The 19147-nt window shown below is 38.2% G+C and overlaps 1 protein-coding gene across 2 annotated transcripts in view; it reads left to right on the top strand.

The window, feature by feature from the left end:
* The window catches only part of LOC100374406 (uncharacterized), a 179566-nt gene that overhangs the window by 45632 nt on the left and 114787 nt on the right, over positions 1-19147 (top strand). The window lies entirely within an intron of this gene.

Here is a 19147-nt window from a genome sequence, read left to right as displayed (position 1 = left end):
ACTTGTATGTGTGACTTGAGGTAGGACATGCTAATGTGTACAGTAGATCATGTGACAGGTATGTATGACTTGAGGTGGGGCATGCTAATGTGTACAGTAGATGTGACAGGTATGTGTGACTTGAGGTAGGACATGCTAATGTGTACAGTAGATCATGTGACAGGTATGTATGGCTTGATGTGGGGCATGCTAATGTGTACAGTAGATGATGTGACAGGCATGTATGACTTGAGGTGGGGCATGCTAATGTGTACAGTAGATGATGTGACAGGTATGTATGGCTTGATCTGGGGCATACCAATGTGTACAGTAGATGATGTGACAGGTCTGTATGGCTTGATGTGGGGCATGCTAATGTGTACAGTAGATGATGTGACAGGTATGTAAGGCTTGATCTGGGGCATACCAATGTGTACAGTAGATGATGTGACAGGTATGTATGGCTTGAGGTGGGACATGCTAATGTGTACAGTAGATGATGTGACAGGTATGTATGGCTTGAGGTGGGGCATGCTAATGTGTACAGTAGATGATGTGACAGGTATGTATGGCTTGAGGTGGGGCATGCTAATGTGTACAGTAGATGATGTGACAGGTATGTATGGCTTGAGGTGGGACATGCTAATGTGTACAGTAGATGATGTGACAGGTATGTATGGCTTGAGGTGGGGTATGCTAATGTGTACAGTAGATGATGTGACAGGTATGTATGGCTTGAGGTGGGGCATGCTTATGTGTACAGTAGATCATGTGACAGGTATGTTTGGCTTGAGGTGGGGCATGCTAATGTGTACAGTAGATGATGTGACAGGTATGTATGGCTTGAGATGGGCATGCTTATGTGTACAGTAGATGATGTGACAGGTATGTTTGGCTTGAGGTGGGGCATGCTAATGTGTACAGTAGATGATGTGACAGGTATGTATGGCTTGAGGTTGGGCATGCTAATTTGTACAGTAGATGATGTGACAGGTATGTTTGGCTTGAGGTTGGGCATGCTAATGTGTACAGTAGATGATGTGACAGGCATGTATGGCTTGAGGTTGGGCATGCTAATGTGTACAGTAGATGATGTGACAGGTATGTATGGCTTGAGGTTGGGCATACTAATGTGTACAGTAGATGATGTGACAGGTATGTATGGCTTGAGGTTGGGCATGCTAATGTGTACAGTAGATCATGTGACAGGTATGTATGACTTGAGGTGGGGCATGCTAATGTGTACAGTAGATGTGACAGGTATGTGTGACTTGAGGTAGGACATGCTAATGTGTACAGTAGATCATGTGACAGGTATGTATGGCTTGATGTGGGGCATGCTAATGTGTACAGTAGATGATGTGACAGGCATGTATGACTTGAGGTGGGGCATGCTAATGTGTACAGTAGATGATGTGACAGGTATGTGTGACTTGAGGTAGGACATGCTAATGTGTACAGTAGATGATGTGACAGGCATGTATGACTTGAGGTGGGGCATGCTAATGTGTACAGTAGATCATGTGACAGGTATCTATGGCTTGATGTGGGGCATGCTAATGTGTACAGTAGATGATGTGACAGGCATATATGACTTGAGGTGGGGCATGCTAATGTGTACAGTAGATGATGTGACAGGTATGTATGGCTTGATGTGGGGCATGCTAATGTGTACAGTAGATGATGTGACAGGCATGTATGACTTGAGGTGGGGCATGCTAATGTGTACAGTAGATGATGTGACAGGCATGTATGACTTGAGGTGGGGCATGCTAATGTGTACAGTAGATGATGTGACAGGTATGTGTGACTTGAGGTAGGACATGCTAATGTGTACAGTAGATGATGTGACAGGTATGTATGACTTGAGGTGGGGCATGCTAATGTGTACAGTAGATGATGTGACAGGTATGTGTGACTTGAGGTAGGACATGCTAATGTGTACAGTAGATCATGTGACAGGTATGTATGACTTGAGGTGGGGCATGCTAATGTGTACAGTAGATGATGTGACAGGTATGTGTGACTTGAGGTGGGACATGCTAATGTGTACAGTAGATCATGTGACAGGTATGTATGACTTGAGGTGGGACATGCTAATGTGTACAGTAAATGATGTGACAGGTATGTATGACTTGAGGTGGGACATGCTAATGTATACAGTAGATGATGTCACAGGTATGTATGGCTTGAGGTGGGGCATGCTAATGTGTACAGTAGATGATGTGACAGGTATGTATGGCTTGAGGTGGGGCATGCTAATGTGTACAGTAGATGATGTGACAGGTATGTATGGCTTGAGGTGGGACATGCTAATGTGTACAGTAGATGATGTGACAGGTATGTATGGCTTGAGGTGGGACATGCTAATGTGTACAGTAGATGATGTGACAGGTATGTAAGGCTTGATCTGGGGCATAGCAATGTGTACAGTAGATGATGTGACAGGTATGTTTGGCTTGAGGTTGGGCATGCTAATGTGTACAGTAGATGATGTGACAGGCATGTATGGCTTGAGGTTGGGCATGCTAATGTGTACAGTAGATGATGTGACAGGTATGTATGGCTTGAGGTTGGGCATGCTAATGTGTACAGTAGATCATGTGACTTGTATGTGACTTGAGGTAGGACATGCTAATGTGTACAGTAGATCATGTGACAGGTATGTATGACTTGAGGTGGGGCATGCTAATGTGTACAGTAGATGTGACAGGTATGTGTGACTTGAGGTAGGACATGCTAATGTGTACAGTAGATCATGTGACAGGTATGTATGGCTTGATGTGGGGCATGCTAATGTGTACAGTAGATGATGTGACAGGCATGTATGACTTGAGGTGGGGCATGCTAATGTGTACAGTAGATGATGTGACAGGTATGTGTGACTTGAGGTAGGACATGCTAATGTGTACAGTAGATGATGTGACAGGCATGTATGACTTGAGGTGGGGCATGCTAATGTGTACAGTAGATCATGTGACAGGTATGTATGGCTTGATGTGGGGCATGCTAATGTGTACAGTAGATGATGTGACAGGCATGTATGACTTGAGGTGGGGCATGCTAATGTGTACAGTAGATGATGTGACAGGCATGTATGACTTGAGGTGGGGCATGCTAATGTGTACAGTAGATGATGTGACAGGTATGTGTGACTTGAGGTAGGACATGCTAATGTGTACAGTAGATGGTGTGACAGGTATGTATGACTTGAGGTGGGGCATGCTAATGTGTACAGTAGATGATGTGACAGGTATGTGTGACTTGAGGTAGGACATGCTAATGTGTACAGTAGATCATGTGACAGGTATGTATGACTTGAGGTGGGGCATGCTAATGTGTACAGTAGATGATGTGACAGGTATGTGTGACTTGTGGTGGGACATGCTAATGTGTATAGTAGATCATGTGACAGGTATGTATGACTTGAGGTGGGACATGCTAATGTGTACAGTAGATGATGTGACAGGTATGTATGACTTGAGGTGGGACATGCTAATGTATACAGTAGATGATGTAACAGGTATGTATGGCTTGTGGTGGGGCATGCTAATGTGTACAGTAGATGATGTGACAGGTATGTATGGCTTGAGGTGGGGCATGCTAATGTGTACAGTAGATGATGTGACAGGTATGTAAGGCTTGATCTGGGGCATACCAATGTGTACAGTAGATGATGTGACAGGTATGTATGGCTTGAGGTGGGACATACTAATGTGTGCAGTAGATGATATGACAGGTATGTATGGCTTGAGGTTGGGCATGCTAATGTGTACAGTAGATGATGTGACAGGTATGTATGGCTTGAGGTGGGGCATGCTAATGTGTACAGTAGATCATGTGACAGGTATGTATGACTTGAGGTGGGGCATGCTAATGTGTACAGTAGATGATGTGACAGGTATGTGTGACTTGAGGTAGGACATGCTAATGTGTACAGTAGATCATGTGACAGGTATGTATGGCTTGATGTGGGGCATGCTAATGTGTACAGTAGATGTGACAGGCATGTATGACTTGAGGTGGGGCATGCTAATGTGTACAGTAGATGATGTGACAGGTATGTGTGACTTGAGGTAGGACATGCTAATGTGTACAGTAGATGATGTGACAGGCATGTATGACTTGAGGTGGGGCATGCTAATGTGTACAGTAGATGATGTGACAGGTATGTGTGACTTGAGGTAGGACATGCTAATGTGTACAGTAGATCATGTGACAGGTATGTATGGCTTGATGTGGGGCATGCTAATGTGTACAGTAGATGTGACAGGCATGTATGACTTGAGGTGGGGCATGCTAATGTGTACAGTAGATGATGTGACAGGTATGTGTGACTTGAGGTGGTACATGCTAATATGTACAGTAGATCATGTGACAGGTATGTATGACTTGAGGTGGGACATGCTAATGTGTACAGTAGATGATGTGACAGGTATGTATGACTTGAGGTGGGACATGCTAATGTATACAGTAGATGATGTAACAGGTATGTATGGCTTGAGGTTGGGCATGCTAATGTGTACAGTAGATGATGTGACAGGTATGTATGGCTTGAGGTGGGGCATGCTAATGTGTACAGTAGATGATGTGACAGGTATGTAAGGCTTGATCTGGGGCATACCAATGTGTACAGTAGATGATGTGACAGGTATGTGTGACTTGAGGTGGGACATGCTAATGTGTACAGTAGATGATGTGACAGGTATGTATGGCTTGAGGTTGGGCATGCTAATGTGTACAGTAGATGATGTGACAGGTATGTATGGTTTGAGGTGGGGCATGCTAATGTGTACAGTAGATGATGTGACAGGTATGTATGGCTTGAGGTGGGGCATGCTAATGTGTACAGTAGATGATGTGACAGGTATGTATGGCTTGAGGTGGGACATGCTAATGTGTGCAGTAGATGATGTGACAGGTATGTATGGCTTGAGGTGGGACATGCTTATGTGTACAGTAGATGATGTGACAATGAAACTTGACAGGTTGATGAACAAGTCTCTGTTGAATATGCACATCATTTTTTTTCCCAGATCTGAAAGTCCTAAGGGGTCTTTTTCACGATTTTCATCATACCTCTCCCAACAACACTGAGAGAACAACTGAGCATGCTCAGAATAAATAATTATGTTAGATGGTAATGCTAGGGTTTTCAGTCATGACCTTGATCTGAATCAGTGACAGAAATGGACAGTCTGGTTTTAGTTTGGTTTTATATGAAAAGAAAATCTTGAAAATAAGTGGTCAGATTATTAAGAGCCATCACTGATACCTAATCATAAAGTTGAAGATCAGTGAAAACACTTGCAGTTACTGTTTATAAATATTGGCCAGGCACATTGACACATGTGGTCTAAATATAGCTCCAGTTGCCAGGGTCATGGATAAATGGGTCATACCATTACTGAATATCAGTGGAAACTGTGGAGGGGGGGGGGGCTACATTTTGATGGCAATTATAGTGGTGATACTGAAACAAACCCAGGTCCTGGTAATATACAAAGACCTTAATTAACAAAGAAGGCAAGTTGTTATTAAAGATACATCAAGGTTTACTCAGATTTATGAATGCAGTTTCTTGAGCATGTATGAGACATAGTTTAGTTGCACTTGTGTACTCTGAGATTTTGGACATGGGTCAATAGAAGTTTTCAGTTATCAGTACAATACTAGATTGAGGGAAATCACTTTATGATGAGTTGTACCCACATAGAGTACATATTAATTCTCTTGTTTGCAGATGTTTCATGTATTATTTTAACACAAGTATTTTAGAATTAAATGACAGGGACTGTGACATTCATGTCTTTTTTTTCCTAAATGCCAATGTTAACAAATGACTTAGAAAGACCTTTGTAAAAGCACTGATGGTAGATAAAAATAAAAAAATAGTGAAACAGAAAATTTAGGGTTTGGGTTATCAATATCACAATTAATGGAACCATATTCTTAATATGTATTATGGAAATTACATCTAATGAGTGGTTACTGCATCAGTTTTAATCCAATTTAGTTTTTTGCAATTAATTAGAGCTACATAGTATTAATTATTTGTAGCGATATTTTGGGTACAAATGTTATAATTATTAATTTATACCATCAAATTGCAATGCTATTTTACTTCATGCTTTGTGTACACATGAGAGAAAGATGAAATGTTGTCTGGTATTTGTTAGTCCCTGCCTAATATATGAAGTTTAAAATGGGGACTTTTCAGTTCATTCATCTCTCCGACATGACTTGGCAAGACAAGACATAATAGTATACATATGCATTGTTGACATTCAACCATATGCATGCCATTTTTGTCTTCCTCGCCCCCCAAAAATGAAACAGAACAGGCATTCCTGTGCCGATTTCATGCCATTTAACATTAATATGCATGTATGTAAATTGCATGGTATTTGTAAAATGCAATAAAACATTTTTTCATAGAGGTACTCCATGCAAATCTGCTCTCCTCACTACCACTTTCAGCTCTTTTATGTATACAGTACAGTCCAAGCATAACTCAACTTCTAAGCTCTTATGTTATGAATTGTTGATTCTTAACATGCAAGTCAAATCTTTTGAGAACCAACTTTATCCACTTTTGGCAGTGTTCCAAGATAGATCTGCAATATTATACTGTGACTATCAGAATATAACTTTTGTGCCTTGGACAGCATGTGGATATGCATGTACATAGGTGGAACCTTCCTGATCTTGTTGCTTTGCACACCCTGTGTGTATATATCTGTCTGTTTCACCATTACATACATCTCAAGAACCAATCATCTTTTTTTAATGAAACTCGGTACATAATGCTCTGGGACAATGCAAAGGCCTGGTTAATTACAAATATGCTTCTCCACCAGTATGTGAAGAACCAATCAATGCATTTAAAAAAAAAACTTGTCCTGTTTAGTTATTGATTAAAAAATATTTATGTCAATTGTTTGATTAGCAAATTTATTTTCAATAATTACTCATGATATTTCGCTGAGATCATTTAGGATAACATGATTGAGTCTGGCTGCAAATAAATTCATGAATGGCAAGATTTCTTGAGAGATACATATTAGCTTATACAACAGATTGCAACTATGTGTGTGCGTTAACTTTAACAGACACTCCAAAGTTGTATATTGTCAAAAATACATTGTATGTTAGTCACTTGGTACACATTCATGTTTGACTTATCCTTCATTATCATTAAATTGTAAAGTGCCTTTCAATTTGTTATCTCATATGTAAAATTAAAGTTATTTAATAAATGTGATTTTCTGTTGATACTAGTGCTAGATTAGTCTATTATTCACTCAATTACTGACCATACACTACAAATGTGCTCAGAAACAATTTACTTGGTCACATGATCAGTGATTTGCATATCCGGTTTGATTGCATGTAGCAATACATGTCCATAACAATTCAATTTTTGATCAGATAAAAGACAACAGACTTGCAGCTATCTTGCTTTTTGGCCATATTTGGCCATATCTTACTCTTAGCCTTGAATAATATTACCCCTAATTGCAACAGGGACTTTGTCATTAACAATGACTTGTTAGTCCTCGTTCGGACACAGTCCGAAAACGAGGACTTATGTTTTGACCTTGGTGCGTGCATGATATTATACATATGCACGTCAATTTGTTTCACAATCTGATTTCAGATGGTCGAATGGCGGCCATTTTTGTTCTAAAAATCATCAAAATCAAGCATTTCTCGTCTGTTTACAGATGGATTTTGTTCAAACTTGGTATATACGTTGGACATTATAGGACCTTGATGCACATCATTTTGATTTCAGACAAGATTTTAAATGGTTGACTGGTGGCCATTTTGTTTTAATAAATGTGGTTCTAGTGCCATATCTCTGACTTGCTGTGACTGATTATGTTCAAATTTTAAATATTCATTATACATCATGTCATAGATATACAGATATATTGGGTTGATGATCCTATTAAAAATGGCCGAATGGTGGCCATTTTTGTGCTAAAAAAAATCATCAAATATTAAGCATTTCTGGCGTTTATGGATGGATTTTGTTCAAACTTGGTACATACATTAGACATTATGGGTTCCTGATGCACGTTATTTTAATTTTTAGATCAGATTCAGAGTGGCTGACTAGTGGCCATTTTGTTTTAATGAATGGGCTTCAAGAGCCATATCTCTGACATGCTTTGACCGACGATGTTCAAATTCTATATATTTTATATGTTCATTATACATGTATTCAATGGCTGATTTTGTTGGCTCCCGTGTGCGAAGCACACAATGGGAGTCTTTGCAGGTACCCTCTCTGTATATGTGTGTGAGTGTGTGTGGGTGGGTGTGTGTGTGTGTGTGTGTGTGTGTGTGTGTGTGTGTGTGTGTACTTGGATTGCTATATGTTGCGAGGACAAAAATACAGATATATAGCAACTTCCGAGGACATACACACCTTCCGAGGACCTTTTTCATAGTCCTCGGAAAACATAATTTATATTAATAGTTAATTCGATTATTAATACGTTTTGCGTAGCTTAGGTTTAGTATCGGGGGAAGGTATGGTTCACGTTATATTAATATAATTGTACCATACCTTACCCCCCGATACTAAACCTAAGCTTCGCAAACATTTCTATGTTCAGTCACGGGATATTCAGCTCTTGTTTAATTAAACTTAATTAAAATGCAATTCTCCATTGTATTGCATTGTAATTGAGTTTAATTAAACTCCAATTAAAACGCAACCCTATATAGGAACGCCTTTTAATCGAGTTCATATCGCAACTATATTAAAAGTTAATAAAACTATATTAAAAGTTAATCCAATGAAGTCCTCGGAACATATAGCAATACAAGTATGTGTGTGTGTGTGTGAGTGTGTATGTATGTTTGTGTGTCTGTCCGCTCCACTGACATCACAAGAACCGTTTGTTGGTTTTTAATGAAACTTGGTGTATAGATGCTCTGGGTGCAGATTTGTTTAGGTTTTGGTTGAAATCTATACATATTAAATTACCTAATTTGCATGATAATTAGCTAATTTTTAGCTGTTTCTTAGCTGTTCCTTAACTGTTCCACTGATATCTAAAGAGCCATTCATTAGATTTTGTTGAAACTTTGTACATAGATGCTCTGTACTAATGCACAGATGTGATTAGTTTTGGGTAAAAATTCATGCATATAATTAACCTAATTTGCATAATGATTAGTCAATTTTTGGCTTCTCCACTGATATCTCCAGTACTAATCATCACAATTCAATGAAACTTGCATAGATACATAAGACGATGCACAGACAAATATTCAAACACAGTCCCTCTATCCCCGGTCTGGAAACGACTAGCGTTCTTTTGTCTCGAACCGCAGTGCGGGTAAACAAACCGTTCACACGCGGGCCGAGGGAGTCAGGAAGTCAGACAGATTACAATACCTTCAAAAGTTACCGTCATGCAAAGCGATACCTCATTGTATGACTTCACTTTGACTTAAAATTCGGGCAACCACAACATAAACAAACATGTAAACAAAATTATCACTATGAAATTTGGGTTTTTTGAACCCTGATATGCATCACCACCAGCCTACCAACTCATAAACATCCAGTTCCTGCAATTCAAAGATTAATATCGGGAATTATGTTAATGTTCTCGTTTTAATAGGGAAAAAACTTCGCGTGCCAACATGCTGACATCGCTAAAAAAATCTTGTCAAAATGGCATCGTTCATGTTAACGTAGTCGATCGAAAAACCTGTGATATTTCTGATTCTTGGGGGGTTCATAACAGTTCAAGTCAACTATACAACAACTAATGACTTTATTCTATGTAAAAGTATATAACAATGCTTCAATGATTGTATATAAATGATTTTTTTAGCACAGAATTGAGTACATTGTCATTTCAAAACGTCGCCATTTGCATTTACGATCTAAAAAGAATCCATAAAAGTCGCTCAATTTAACATTAATAAAATGCGGTGTGACAAATAAAAAATCAGCCCACCAATTTTTGACTCCCATGTGCGAAGCACAAAATGGGAGTCTTTGCAGTTAGTGTGTCTGTATGTGTGTATGTGCATGTGTATGTGTGTGTGTATGTGTGTCCGACTGTTCCACTGCTATCTCAAGAACCATACATCGGTTTTTGATGAAACTTGGTGCATAGATGCTCTGGGCCAATGCGCAGATTTGATTAGGTTTTGGTAAAAATCCATGCTCGTTAATTACCTAATTTGCATGATAATTAGCTAATTTTTAGCTGTTCTATGACTGTTCCACTGATATCTAAAGAACCACTCATTGGATTTTGATGAAACTTGGTACATAGATGCTCTGAACATATGCGCAGATTTGATTAGGTTTTGGTAAAAATCCGTGCATATTAATTACCTAATTTACATGATAATTAGCTATTTTTTAGTGGTTCCATGACTGTTCCACTGATATCTAAACAACCACTCATTGGATTTTGATGAAACTTGGTACATAGATGCTCTGAACTAATGCTAGGTTTTGATTAGTTTTTGGTAATAATCCGTGGATACTAATTACCTAATTTGCATAATGATTAGTCAATTTTCGGTTTTTCCACTGATATCTCAAGTACTAATCATCACATTTCAAATGAAACTTGGTACATAGATGTCATACGACACTGCACAGACCTGATAGTTTTTATGGTAATATCAGTACATATTAATTACCTAATTTGCATAATTAATTAATTTTCAGCATTTGATATAAGTAGTTAGCATTACATTTCAATGAAACTTGGTACTTACATACTCAAGGACTATGCAGAGATTGATTGTTTTCGATAAATATTTGTGCATATTAATCACCTAATTTGCATAATTAGTTAATTTTCAGCTTTTCCATGGGTATCTCAAGTACTAATCATCGCATTTCAATGAAACTTGGTACATAGATCCTTTAGGACTATGCAGAGACCTGATTAGTTTTAGGGTAAATAATTGTGCATATTAATTACCTAATTTGCATAATTAATTTTCAGCTTTTCTACTGATATCTAAAGTACTAATCATTTACATTTCAATGAATCTAGAATTATGCAGACCCAATTAGTTTCCGGTAAATATTTGTGCATATTAATCACCTAATTTGCATAATTAACCAACTTTCACACTGATATCTCAGGTACTATACATCACATATCAATGAATGTACATGGATGCTGTAGGACAATAGACAGACCTGAATAATTGTGGGTTACAATCTGTACATATTAATTACCTAATTTGCATAATTAACCAATTTTAAGCTTTCACACTGATATCTAAAGTACCGTAAAAACTCCAAAATTTCGACCGGTTTTAAATAATTGGCGTTAGAAATGTAACATGTTTTTAGAGTCGTGGCCGAGTTGTAACTCAAAATCTAAACAAAGTCATCAATCAGTGAGTATTATGACAAGCAAAACAAAACATCAAGACGCGCAGAAGAGGTCAGCACAAAACTAATAGGTCAAAAGACAAAGCTGTCTCGCACTACCTAGGAAAACTTGCGAATGTTCGAAGTACAGGTACCCATTGGACAAAAGATACATGGAAGTTTAGCAAACTATCTCCCCGACCCAGTGCAATGTATCCGGTTAGAATCAAAGCTCACGTGTCCCTTATTTGAGGGACCAAATTCTGCCGTAAATTCGCCCTTGGATTAAAAAATAAAATGGGATTTAAGAAAATAAAATGGGACTTTTAAGGTGTATTTTGGCGTCATTTTTCGGACATTTCAATCAATCCTGCCGGCTAAAATAGAGTCTAAGTTTTACCGTAGTCATTGACGTCTGTCTATTCAAGAGTACACGTGTATGATTTTTATCGTGACTAGCGTGAGCGGGTAAGCTTCCTTTCGAGAATGAGCTGTTATCACTGTGAACAATGTTAAATTATTCTTCAGATGACCAGTTTATTTTTTAAAAACAACTAATTTTTTTATTTAAAAAAAATCATGCCGTTTTCGCATCAAAATCCAAGCCAAAATATCGTACTACAACATCAATCTCTTCTGCATTGCATTCAATAACATTAAAATATTTAAATAAGCTATGGTAATTTTAACATGTTGGCATCATCCAGCTTTTTGATTGGTTAATTAGCGATTTGACCTATTTGACCTAAGAGAACATGGCGGATATCCTACAGCATCAAACGTTTATACGAGACCGGAATCATTCGCTTACGATGAAACTTAGTTGACTTTTATTTGTATTTCATAACCATTCAACAAATTTATTTTGTGTACATTATTATAATCACTACTGAGTACAGTAATAATCAACAATTCAGAAACGCAGCATGCCGAGATTTTTGTGTTCGTTTTTATTTGAAACTTCGTTTATTTAGAATATATTTTCGTTACCAATAAAATAAAAATCTCTCAGTCAATCAGAAACCCGGATTCATGCCTTCGAGGAAGGTCCCGTTTGAACGCTCACATCGGTTTTTTTTTTCGTTTGGGGGAAAACTAAAACTGGTCGCAATTTTCGAATAAGAATGAGTCGGCAATTTTTAGTGGAGTCGAAAATTTGGAGGTAAATAAAACACCGAAACCCGGCAAATAAAATAGCCAATCGAATTTTTAGAGGGGTCGAAATTTTGGAGTTTTCACGGTACTAATTATTCCATTTCAAAGATGCTCTAGGACAATGTACAAACCTAATTAGTTTGGGGTAAAATTCTGTTCATATTAATTCCCTAATAAGCATAATAATTCATAATTTTTTGGTTCTAATCACATTTCAATTAAACTTGGAGACATAGATTTTCTGTTACATTGCGCAGACCTCATTAGTTTTACACTCAAATCTGGTCATATTAATTTTCTGATTTGCATAATTAGTTTTCAGCTAAGTAATTTCGAATTATATTTAATGTGTCTCCAATACTCTCAGCACATGGGAGTTCTTTCTAAGCTTTCTTTGATTAATGATATGTTTCGATTATAAAATGTCAAAATCGAAGACAAATATTGTTTTCGCGCCGAGAAGTATGGTAAATAAAATTGAGTTAATTTCAATCACCCCAAAATCAAAAACGACAAATATCTGGGTAAAGGCATGAAAATTTGTTGCGAAAATGTGTCGTTGCTGGTAAAATAGATGAATTAAAGAACTACTCGCCGGCTAAAATATGACCTTATACAGATATCCTGATTAAAAAATTATGTGAAAAAGTACGAATTCTGTAATAAACAACTAAGTTGTAAAAAAAATACATAATACGGACGATGTCAAATCACGTACTGATCACGTGACAATGCTTTGCCCACACCCGCAATGCGCCTTTGCCAGGGAAGGAGACCAATTCACACCTAATACAATGACCGTTTCTAGACCGGGGATAGAGGGACTGTGATTCAAAATATTAATTATCTAATTAATCAATTTTCAGCTTTTGATATTTCAAGTACTCAATTACTTTTCAATAAAACTTGGTACACTGATATCACAAGTACTAATTATCCCATTTCAATGAATTTTAGTACATAGATGTTCTAGGACAATGCACAGACTTGATAAGTTTTGCGTTAAAATCAGATCATATTAATTACTGGTTTAATCCACCGGAACTTTACCGGTACCGACGCAGCCTGAGTGGATTGCGCAAGCAGAGGGACAGGCCCTGTTGCCTGCCTTTACCGGTACTAGTCAAGGTGGCAAACAATAAAAGCTCTCCCAGGGTGAAGAGATGGCTTGGACAGTCTGTTTCCTGCATCTTTCAAAGTCGTGCAGAGTGCCCCCACTTAGAACTCTGCGAGGGGAGGGGACTCCAGATTTGGTACCCCTGTACAGGGTGGTATGCAACCCTCTTTTGGGGTACAGCTACCACTTCCCCAACAGGAGGAGGGGCGAGCGCTTTGTTGTTCTTGTCCCCTGTCGGGGCAGTAACAGGATACCCAACTAACCGTAGCCCAGCTGCTCCTAACTAATATGCAGTTAAGGTTGCAGTGATGGTCGCGAGACTCTTTTTTTTCATACGGGGCCAGTGTGGGATACTCGCGCTGTACCACGGCCTTCGCCACTGGTTCCCTGTCCTGATCCTGGCACCCATACTTTTGTTAAGGTGAGTAGTATGGATCGGGAAGGCCACGTTGCGTGGTCATTTGACCGGCACCAGAGCCTACTAGTGCATAGGGCTTTACGGGCGAAACTTAGACCCATCAATTTTACAGAATGGGTTTCTTTAGCGTTAGAGCGTCAGTTAACCTTGCTAAGTTCTGACCATCTGAGTGCTCAGCAACGAACCTGTATCCTCAGGCAGATGGGCCAGTCCCTGGCGGCGCAGAGAGTCGTTATGTGCGATATCTCGCAAGTCCATACTGCCCTTTTGGCAGGAGCGGTTTTTGCTGAGCATGAGGCAGTTCTGGGTCTGTGGGCCTATCCTACTCCAGCGGGAGACGAGTTTTATCTCCTGCGGAAAAGACCTTAGGGGCGTGACCGGCTATTTGGTGGCCTGTTAGTGGATACAGTAAATGCTTGGGCGGTTGTGGAAGATCAGCGTATCCAATTGAAGCAATCGTCCTTGTTGGCCAAGGTAGCTAGTCCATTTGGTCAATTCCAGGGTTTCCAGATCTGTTGTCCCAGCCGGACGGCACTCTACCAATGAGCCCTGCTCTATTTGATATTTCATGCGTGGAGGCTATCAATAAACTCGTGCAAGCACTAGGCTTTTTTGCAGAGTTGTCACAATTCCTGGGACCGATTCCGTTCATTCTTTGCATGTGCCTAGTACTTTATGTGGGACATATGCACATGCAGTGGTTTAGCGATTTGATTCAAAATGGCCAACTGGCAGCCATCTTGTTTTTTGAAAATGTTGTATTTTGGACATGCTTTGTCAGTTGTCATTCAAACTTGGTACATAGATTATACATGTTAGTATACATGTCCATCTTTTTTTTTTATGCGGTATCTCAAATTTGGCACATTCATGTACTTTATACATATTAGGATGCATGTCCATGACAGTTTGTTTCAAAATCTGGTCATGGATGGCAGATTGACAGCCATCTGACTTTTTGGCCTTACTACTATATTTCCACAATTTATGTACCATTTTCATTCGTATTTGGCTCATACATCATACATATCAGTGTGTTTCATAATCAGATCAAAGATGGCCGAATAACGACTGTTTTTATTCTTGGCCATATTACTACTACACGGAACACATGTTTTGATGAAAATAAACAATCTATTCTGTTGTATACGCCACTTGGAACTCAAGTTTCAAGGACACGCTTGCGACAACCCCTCCGCTTTAATATGACGAGCACAAAGAGAACTTTCAAAAATTTAACGGGGACTGTGTCATTTTCAATGACTTGTTAATGCTGTTCCAGAGCAATATCTCTCAATACTCGTTTGACAATCATTTAAATGTTAAACAATCATCATAATCATATTCCTGACATGTTTATATTCCAGCTATATGACTATAAACTATATATTTTAAATTTGATAACTAACTGGGACTGTGCCATGCATGGCTTGTTTTAAATAGTTCATTGCATTCATGTATGTCTCCAATACTCTAAGCATACAGGAGTTTTGATTTCTTTCTTTGTGTTAACTATCCATAAAAATTCTGGTTGTTGAAAATTGCCAAAGCATTGTGAAAACGAACCATTAAGTTATTGTGTGAAAAAGCATGTATACCTCTGGCAAGCACATGAGTATACAAAACATAATATTGTACTAGTATATACTATAATGTACTATAGACAGTTACTCGAACCTCAACCCAGAACTTGGAGTTAACTACTGTTAGCATCAGAGTTGCCGTACTTTTAACAAAGAAATACTGTTGTTTGTTGAGTTTTAGGTGGTTTTTCCCCAGCCCCAGGATTGTGTTTTGTATAACTCTTTTTAGCTCCGCTGTCGACTTTGTCGTCGAGCGGAGCTTATCATATGAGTGATTGTCCGTCTCCGTCGTCCGTGTCAATGTTTTACTTTTTCGACTTCTTCTTGAAAACTACAAGCCTAAATGCTTTGATACTTGGTGTATATGTACCTTGGGTAGACCTCTCTCAGATTTGTTCATTTCATGATGATATCTTCAATTCTCTAATTTTGGTGAATATTTTAGTAAAAAGTGATATTTTTGACTTCTTGTTGAAAACCGCAAGTCCAATTGCTTTGATATTACATATATAGGTACTACATGTGGACCTCTCTCAGATTTGTTCATTTTGTAATGATATCTTTAATTCTCTAATTTTGGTGAATATATTTGTAATTTTTGGTAATAAGTGATATTTTCGACTTCTTGTTGAAAACCGCAAGTCCAATTGCTTTGATATTACATATATAGGTACTACATGTGGACCTCTCTCAGATTTGTTCATTTTGTAATGATATCTTTAATTCTCTAATTTCGGTGAATATTTTTGTAATTTTTGGTAAAAAGTGATATTTTCGACTTTTTGTTAAAAACCGCAAGTCCAATTGCTTTGATATTACATATATAGGTACTACATGTGGACCTCTCAGATTTGTTCATTGCATAATGATATCTTTAATTCTCTAATTTTGATGAATATTTTTGTAATTTTTGGTAAAAAGTGATATTTTCAACTTCTTGTTAAAAACCGCTAGTCCAATTGCTTTGATATTACATATATAGGTACTACATGTGGACCTCTCTCAGATTTGTTCATTTCATAATGATATCTTTAATTATCTAATTTTGATGAATATTTTTGTAATTTTTGGTAAAAAGTGATATTTTCAACTTCTTGTTAAAAACCGCAAGTCCAATTGCTTTGATATTTTATACATATAGGTACTACATGTGGACCTCTCTCAGATTTGTTCATTTTCTAATGATATCTTCTGTTCTTTAATTGCCATGTGCATTGCTAACAGCGGAGCTATCTCAGCCGACAGGCTGCTTGTTTAGCTCCGCTGTCAACTTTGTCGAGCGGAGCTTATTATATGAGTGATTGTCCGTTGTCCGCCGCCGTGGTCTGTCAATGTTTAACTCTTTCGACTTCTTCTTGAAAACTACAAGCCTGAATGCTTTGATACTTGGTGTATATGTACCTTGGGTAGACCTCTCTTAGATTTGTTCATTTCATGATGATATCTTCAAATCTCTAATTTTGGTGAATATTTTTTACTTCTTGTTAAAAACCGCAAGTCAAATGATGGCAATTGTCATTGAGATCAAATAGCATTCAATCCATGATGGCAACTGTCATTGAGGTCAAACAGCATTCAATCCATGATGGCAATTGTCATTGAGGTCAAATAGCCATGAATCCATTGTGGCATTTGTCATTGAGATCAAATAGCATTCAATCCATGATGGCAATTGTCATTGAGGTCAAATAGCCATGAATCCATGATGGCTTTTTTCATTGAGGTCAAATAGCATTCAATCCATGATGGCAACTGTCATTGAGGTCAAATAGCATTCAATCCATGATGGCAACTGTCATTGAGGTCAAATAGCACTGAATCCATGGCCGGCAATTGTCATTGAGGTCAAATAGCCATGAATCCATGATGGCATTTGTCATTGAGGTCAAATAGCATTCAATCCATGATGGCAACTGTCATTAAGGTCAAACAGCATTCAATCCATGATGGCAATTGTCATTGAGGTCAAATAGTCATGAATCCATTGTGGCATTTGTCATTGAGATCAAATAGCATTCAATCCATGATGGCAATTGTCATTGAGGTCAAATAGCCATGAATCCATGATGGCTTTTTTCATTGAGGTCAAATAGCATTCAATCTATGATGGCAACTGTCATTGAGGTCAAACAGCATTCAATCCATGATGGCAATTGTCATTGAGGTCAAATAGCCATGAATCCATTGTGGCATTTGTCATTGAGATCAAATAGCATTCAATCCATGATGGCAATTGTCATTGAGGTCAAATAGCCATGAATCCATGATGGCTTTTTTCATTGAGGTCAAATAGCATTCAATCCATGATGGCAACTGTCATTGAGGTCAAATAGCATTGAATCCATGTGGCAACTGTCATTGAGGTCAAATAGCATTGAATCCATGATGGCAATTGTCATTGAGGTCAAATAGCCATGAATCCATGATGGCATTTGTCATTGAGGTCAAATAGCATTCAATCCATGATGGCAACTGTCATTAAGGTCAAACAGCATTCAATCCATGATGGCAATTGTCATTGAGGTCAAATAGTCATGAATCCATTGTGGCATTTGTCATTGAGGTCAAATAGCCATGAATCCATTGTGGCATTTGTCATTGAGATCAAATAGCATTCAATCCATGATGGCAATTGTCATTGAGGTCAAATAGCCATGAATCCATGATGGCTTTTTTCATTGAGGTCAAATAGCATTCAATCCATGATGGCAACTGTCATTGAGGTCAAATAGCATTGAATCCATGTGGCAACTGTCATTGAGGTCAAATAGCATTGAATCCATGATGGCAATTGTCATTGAGGTCAAATAGCCATGAATCCATGATGGCATTTGTCATTGAGGTCAAATAGCATTCAATCCATGATGGCAACTGTCATTAAGGTCAAACAGCATTCAATCCATGATGGCAATTGTCATTGAGGTCAAATAGCATTCAATCCATGATGGCAACTGTCATTGAGGTCAAATAGCATTGAATCCATGATGGCAACTGTCATTGAGATCAAATAGCCATCAATCCATGATGTCAATTGTTATGGAGGTCAAATAACCATGAATCCATGATGGCAACTGTCATTGAGGTCAAATAGCATTAAATCCATGATGGCATTTATCATTGAAGTCAAATAACATTCATTCCATGATGGCAATTGTCATTGAGGTCAAATAACATTCATTCCATGATGGCAACTGTCATTAAGGTCAAACAGCATTCAATCCATGATGGCAACTGTCATTGAGGTCAAATAGCATTGAATCCATGATGGCAATTGTCATTGAGGTCAAATAGCCATGAATCCATGGTGGCATTTGTCATTGAGGTCAAATAGCATTCAATCCATGATGGCAACTGTCATTGAGGTCAAATAACATTCAATCCATGATGGCAACTGTCATTGGGGTCAAATAACATTCAATCCATGATGGTAATTGTCATTGAGGTCAAATAGCATTCAATCCATGATGGCATTTGTCATTGAGGTCAAATAGCATTCATTCCATGATGGCAATTGTCATTGA

The sequence above is a fragment of the Saccoglossus kowalevskii genome, chromosome 8 (genome assembly GCF_978046115.1).
Source record: "Saccoglossus kowalevskii chromosome 8, keSacKowa6.1, whole genome shotgun sequence".
NCBI classification, from domain to species: Eukaryota; Metazoa; Hemichordata; class Enteropneusta; family Harrimaniidae; genus Saccoglossus; species Saccoglossus kowalevskii.
This window is presented reverse-complemented; position numbering and strand designations above follow the sequence as displayed.